General features: G+C 40.1%; 1 long non-coding RNA gene across 1 annotated transcript; it reads right to left on the bottom strand.

The window, feature by feature from the left end:
• Positions 1 to 447: 447 nt before the first annotated feature.
• On the bottom strand, positions 448 to 1,671 carry LOC128409610 (uncharacterized). Its single transcript, XR_008329274.1, has 2 exons — positions 1,510 to 1,671; positions 448 to 659 (listed from the first exon to the last, which is right to left on the bottom strand). It is a non-coding gene; the product is annotated as an uncharacterized LOC128409610 (long non-coding RNA).
• Positions 1,672 to 6,349: the final 4,678 nt, after the last annotated feature.

The following is a 6,349-nucleotide window of genomic DNA, read 5'->3' as shown; positions in this document are numbered from 1 at the left end:
GGAGCAGGGCCTTTTCAGTTGTTGCCTTCTGTATTGTAGAATGCCCTCATACAGGTTCATTTGGCCATACCTTACTTTTGGAGACAGGTAAAAATATGTTTATCCTGCAGGCTTTTAAAAACAGACACGCAAAAGTCTCCTGCTTACTGATAGCCACTGAGGATCAAACTAGCAGCTGTTATTGTTGAATTGTTTCCAGCTTCGCTAAGATTTATTTCCTTGAATTGATTGTACCCGCTTTTAATGTTGTGAACTGCTTTATAAATTATAAAGCTTTATACAAACATGGTAAATAAATTACAGTTCCAAAACAATTCAAAAAATGCACATTGTTCTGGAAACAGATGTGCAAGTAGTCCATTCTAAACATATTTTTGACCAGATAAAGACTGCTAAAATCCTCACCAAAATTCTAGCAATCCTTTTTCCAACAGATGGTCGACATGATTTTGCATGAATTACCATCAGTTTCCCCCTATTCAGGCATGGTAGTCATAAAGGCGCAGCATGAGTAAAGAAGTGTTTTTGGGTTGTGTCTGTTCTTCTGTTAGCTCCACTCCTCCCATCATGCTTCTTCTGGTTTCCCCATAGTTTTGTTGTTGTTTTCATTGCCATCATCACTGATTTATTAATCACCTAAACAACTGTCTCAAGGCGATCTAATAAAAAATAATTAAAAACATTAAGAACAGCAAGTACATTTAAAAATAAGGCTAAACTTCTAGTAAAGTAGATACTTGTGGTAAAAGTCCATTTATCCAGCTGGGAAAGCCTGTTTGAACAAAAAATGTCCTCAATTATTTCTGGAAAGTGCAGATAGCAGGCTGGCCACACTAAAAGCCCTGCTTCAAATTGCTACAGAGGAGGCTTATGAGACCTTTGAAACGTGCAGGAGAAACCAGCCTGCCGTCTGCCGTGATCTATTGGGTGCAGAATGGACAAGGTGGTCTTTTAAGTAATCTAGCACTGAGTTTATAAGTTAGTACCCACACTTTGAAGCCATCGGGAGCAATCATTAGGAGTTTCTGAGGAAGGTGTCATCAGTACACTAATGATACCCAACTCTATTTCTTTGTAATATCTGAACTGGGAATGGCTGAGAAGGCCCTAGACTGTTGGATGGATGCAATTGTGGGCTTGATGAGGGCTAATTCTGTTCTGTGGCCTTATGACAGTGTTGTTTTGGAACTTGATTGTCTGAATGGTTTTAGGAAAGAAGAAGGCCATAATGTTCATGCACTCTCTTATTTGGCATTCCCCCCATCTTCTCTGTTCTAAAAACTTGCAGATCTGGCTGAAATTCTAGTAAGACGCGACAAGAGTAGGAATCATGTCATCTGCACTCTCTTTCCTTGCCAAATTGGGTAACATCTAACACATGGGTGGGGAACAGCTTTTAAATGTTGCTGAACTCCAACTCCCATTAGCGCCACCCAACATGGCCAATGTTCAGTGATGGTGTGAGTTTAGTCCATCTGACCTGTTCACATCTGAGCCACTTCTACTTACTGGAAAGGGGCGGGACGAGGTGATGAGGAGGTCACTGTGGTGCAATTGCTCTAGCGGAGCCAATTCATAGATGCTCATATGAACTAGGGATGGACAAATCTGTCAATTTCAGTTTCTCCGTTTCTTCTTTTCCCAGTCTTACGTTCAGTTCTCCACATTTCCACATCTTGTCCACATTTCTTCCAAAAAAAGTCCACATGAATTTTCATCAGCAAATTTATTCTAATATACACAGTTTTGTCTAATAAATACATTTGGGGAAAACAAAATTATTTTCTCTAATTTATGCATTTTTATGTACACTTTACACTAGCATATGTATATTCCCTCCACCCCTGCATTACTGCCCTGATAGATAGGCACTCTGATGCCAGGCATGTCATACTGACTAGCTACTCTATAAAACTTTTCTTTTAAAATAACAGCGGGTTTATTCTAAATGTCATCTTATTGTTGTTGTTTCTTATGCCACCTTGTTATGTATGATAGGAGTTACAGAAATATTACCAATCAATCAATGGCTGAAAGGCATGTCTTGAATAATTGAGCACCCTTTGACCTGCAGGAGATAGGGAACCATCATACATAAACTAGATATCCAAATGGATGGTTCTACTGGCAGCAGATATAACTCTAACTTAAAGTACAGGCTGAGATTCTTTGAGAGCTTTGATGCTTGTCCCAATTTGCTATCACTCATTCTGAAGCAGTGGAGAGCCCTTTGCCTTGTCTCCATGGTCGCAGGCCAGAAATCTGCCAGGTTGGGACAAGAACAGGCCTTGTCTACCTCTTATTTAGCAGACAATGTTTACTTAAATTTCCCAACAACTCCAAACACATCTATTTCCCCTCAATACATTATAAAAGGAGGCCTCCTGGTCCTGAACCTTGTGGCATTTAAAAAGTATAAGATGAACCAAAATCTATTGCTTCTCATTCAATGTGCTAGTTCATCACTATAGTGATCGTGCTTTTCCTGGTTCTACAGTTGGCTAAAGAATTAAAATGTCAAGGGCTTTTATTACATATAAATATTTTCCCCCAAACCAATAAAATTAAAGGTTCATTCAATCTCTTGTACTTCAAAATAATTCAGCTGCAGAAAACCCAGTATGGACAGATACCTCTCAGAGGATTTGTCTGAACTGAGAAAATAGAAAATATGTTTGCTCACAAAACTGTTTTTACCATGAGCAGCCTCCATGCCTTTTGCAGCCTTGAAACTATTTCTGAAGCTAGCGGGCATGTAGAACAAATATCAAGAGGATAGAAGAGGTACGTGCACAGCAACACATTAAATCAGAGATGCCCAGAATGGCCCACCCGAGATACGGGAAGCCAATGACCAATCTATTATATGTGAGCACAACCATTGTCTGAAGACTTAATTTCTGAATCACTGGAACATTTGGCAGCAGAACCAATAGGGGACCTTCACTGTTGGATACAAAAACAAAATAGATTGCTAAACAACTGGCAGGTGAAATTCTTCTCTGTAATTTTATAAATAAACACTATCAAAATAAATCATCTGCACTGGTTAGACTGAGGTTTGCAGTGCTGCAGGAACACAGAGTGTTGCCTCATGTAAGTATATGGATCCTGAAGCCACGGCTGTCACTTGATGGCATCACTGTGCCAGTTCCAGGCTGGCACCACAATTTGCCTGTTCCCCACCTTATGTCCCAGCTGCACACCATCATGCTACCCAACTGGGATCTGGATTATCTTTGCCTGATAGCTTGGCTGTATTTTATTTCTTTTACTGGCAACACAAAGACATGTGTCTTCCCTTCTGCTTCGTTTGGATGCTGTTAAATGTTCTGTTGCTTTTCATATGAAATGATGATTCATAATCAGTGTTGGCTTGCTTGGCATGAATCTCCAGTCTGTGTTTCAGAAAGAAGCGGCTTAATAGGTTATATTTCCTGATGTGTCAAAACCCTATTGTTGAAGGGGGAAACTGTTGTGAGGCGGGGGGGGGGGGATGTTTGCAAAGTTACTTAGATAGTGCAAAGTTCAGACAGAAAAGTCCTGATAAGAGTTTAGTGAGGAAACTGAACAAAATCAGAGTATAATTTGAGAATGATTATCTCAGTTCAGGCCTTGTATATAGCAAAAAGACATTCGACCAAACATACTGTTACAGATTTGGGGTACCAGAGTTTATGGGTGTAAAGGCACTCATCATTAGGGTTAGTAAATATTAGGGATAGTTTTTTGTCCTTTTTTTTTTTAGGTATATAAACTTTGTATATAAACTTTGCATACATGCTGAAAAATATATTATAATAAGCCTTGTGATGTAATATGATAATGTTTACCGATGTAACATAAGAACGTTAATAAATAAATAAATCTCAAAAAAGAAGAAGAAGAAAAGGAATTACTAGATGCTTGGAGACTTCATCTGGGTGAGAGATAGCTTTTCAGTGTAAAAAATACATGTCCTACGTTGGGGGTGGAGTGGGGGGGGGATTCGTTAAGCAAGACAAAGATGCTGGCGGCCCATCAAAGGAAGATTATTGGGTCTGTGAAACACAGGTTGCCAGGGTAATGTGAACACGATGTCACACAGGAAAAAACGTTCTTTTAAAAAACAGAGGTCTGGAGAAGGGGTGCGTGTGTGAGCAGACACACGAGGAGGTGTTGCGATTTGCAAGGTGTGCTGGAAGTCAACAAGGAGGAAGTAGGGGGAACTCCATGTGGGACTGGCTGCAGGAGGCTGCACCAAGACTCTGGGGGCTGTGACTGGCATCTGCTTTGGACCCAAGGTCACTGAAGCTATGAGGGGAGCAACGAGAGACACTTTTGGGGCGTCATGTTCTGTGCCCCCTCCAATGAAGGCTTTAGGTGTAAACATGTGTAAAATAAACATCCTTCTTAAATACACTAGTCTATACTATGCCTCTGTTTCCCAACAAAAATACAACCCTGGGCGAGTGCCTGGAACCTCCTGGAACTTTGCCACCACTTGGCGGTGAATGGGGGTGGAACACAACCTTTCTTGCAATACCAAGGAAAGCTCCCTCAGGATAGCTACAGGTTGGGAAATAACACACCACAATGGTTTCAATAGCTGCAGTTTCATAGTTATATCACGCCAAATGAGGAAAAAATATGACATAGAACTTAACATAATTTGAAAAATTATCACAAGAACATGAGGAAAGGAAAGGATTATGAATTAAAATTTACAATATTACTTTGAATATTGATGGAATGATGAAAGATAAATTCAGAAAAAAATGGGCAGATATGGTTGGAATTTTGATTGCTGAACCAATATACTTTTAAAAGGAGCAGCTTTGTCTTTCTGTTATACTGTTAATGGAAATAATTATGAAGGGTTACAACACTGGTACTTAACCCAGCAACATTAAATAAACAACTTTCTGATTCCTAGAAGACATCTGAAGGCAGCCCTGTATAGGGAAGTTTTTATTTGATGTTTTGCTGTCATTTTGTTGGAAGCTGCCCAGAAAGAAAAAGAAAGAAATGTTTTGGGGAGATGTCAGCATTCATGCTGAGGCTGCCTTGTCTGGTGCAGCTCAGAACTCCAGATCCTTGTTCCTCTTGGCTTCTAAAAACTGGCACAGAGGAGGCAGCCAGTTGGCCCTGGGAGATGATCAGTACCACTTTACATGATAGGCCACCTAAGACAGGTGGTGGTAAGGCCACTCCTTAAGAAATCTATGCTGGATTTTTGGTTCTATATGGTGGCTTAGTAGGATGCTCTTTCAGCCTCAACTGCTCACCTATTTTGTCTCTTAATAACTGTTCAAACCAAACCAGATAAACAGGTGATTATCCCCCCTTCCCATTAATTATGAAGGCTGTATTTTTTCAGAGTTTTAACAGCATCCAAGTAGAATGGCTTTCTGATAACTCGTAGTGCTTCTGCCACTAGGTCACTGAGCCAGTCCTTTCCCTCAGCTGCTAATACATTGAGGGTTTCTGAAGAGCCTAATGCTCTGTTGATCATTACAGAGGTGGGCAGGTAATTAAAGCTGCTAAAGCTGATTCAATATTCTGTCATTCAACTTCAGCGCTCTTGGAGATGATTGCTTCTCCTGGCAAAGAGGCAGAATCTAGAATTTCTAAGTTGGAAAAGAAGTCTGCAGTTTATGACGCAGTGGCGGCACTACAAGAAATGTTAACAGCGGTGTCAGTGGCCAGAATAAATCAATATGAAAACCAGTCATAGAAATTATTTATATATTACTGGTTTCCCTGGAAGGATCTGAAGGAAAACAAACTTTTAAATTTATAGATGGCATATTACATGAAATATTGGGGCTGTTGGAAGATTATCAGCTAGATATAGAGCAATCTCACCATGTTGCAGCTGCTACATGTACTGCTGGCAGACCTCCTGTTTACATTATGAGATTTTTGTGATTTACAGTTAATGAATTCCTGCTACAGCATGCCAGAGAAAGTTGGAAGCCTCAGTGGGGTGTAGGACAGCATCATGTGTTGATGTCTCCAGATTCTTCATGAGAGATTTCTGAGCAGAGACAAGCCTTTGTCATTTGGCGAGGGAGAATATGATCATATTTTTTTTGTGTGAAATTCCCAGCTATATTCTGTATTCAACATGAAGAACAATTCTATTCATTCCAAAATCCAGCTGAGGCAGAGAATTCTTCATAGCATGAAGCAAGCACCGGCTGAGGTGGCAATAGAGTGAAATGCGGAAGAACTACTTTTTCTTCTGTTACCTCACTGCTCATTTAAGACCAGTAACTAAACTGGTTGCTTTACATAGTAAAAGAATGGATGCAGCTGCAATCATATCTCTTGCTGTTGAAAAAGCATTTGATGATATTTCTTTGCA

Source organism: Podarcis raffonei, chromosome 2, assembly GCF_027172205.1.
Source record: "Podarcis raffonei isolate rPodRaf1 chromosome 2, rPodRaf1.pri, whole genome shotgun sequence".
Lineage (NCBI taxonomy): Eukaryota > Metazoa > Chordata > Lepidosauria > Squamata > Lacertidae > Podarcis > Podarcis raffonei.
Note: the sequence above shows the minus strand (reverse complement) of the source record. Positions and strands in the feature narration are given on the sequence as shown.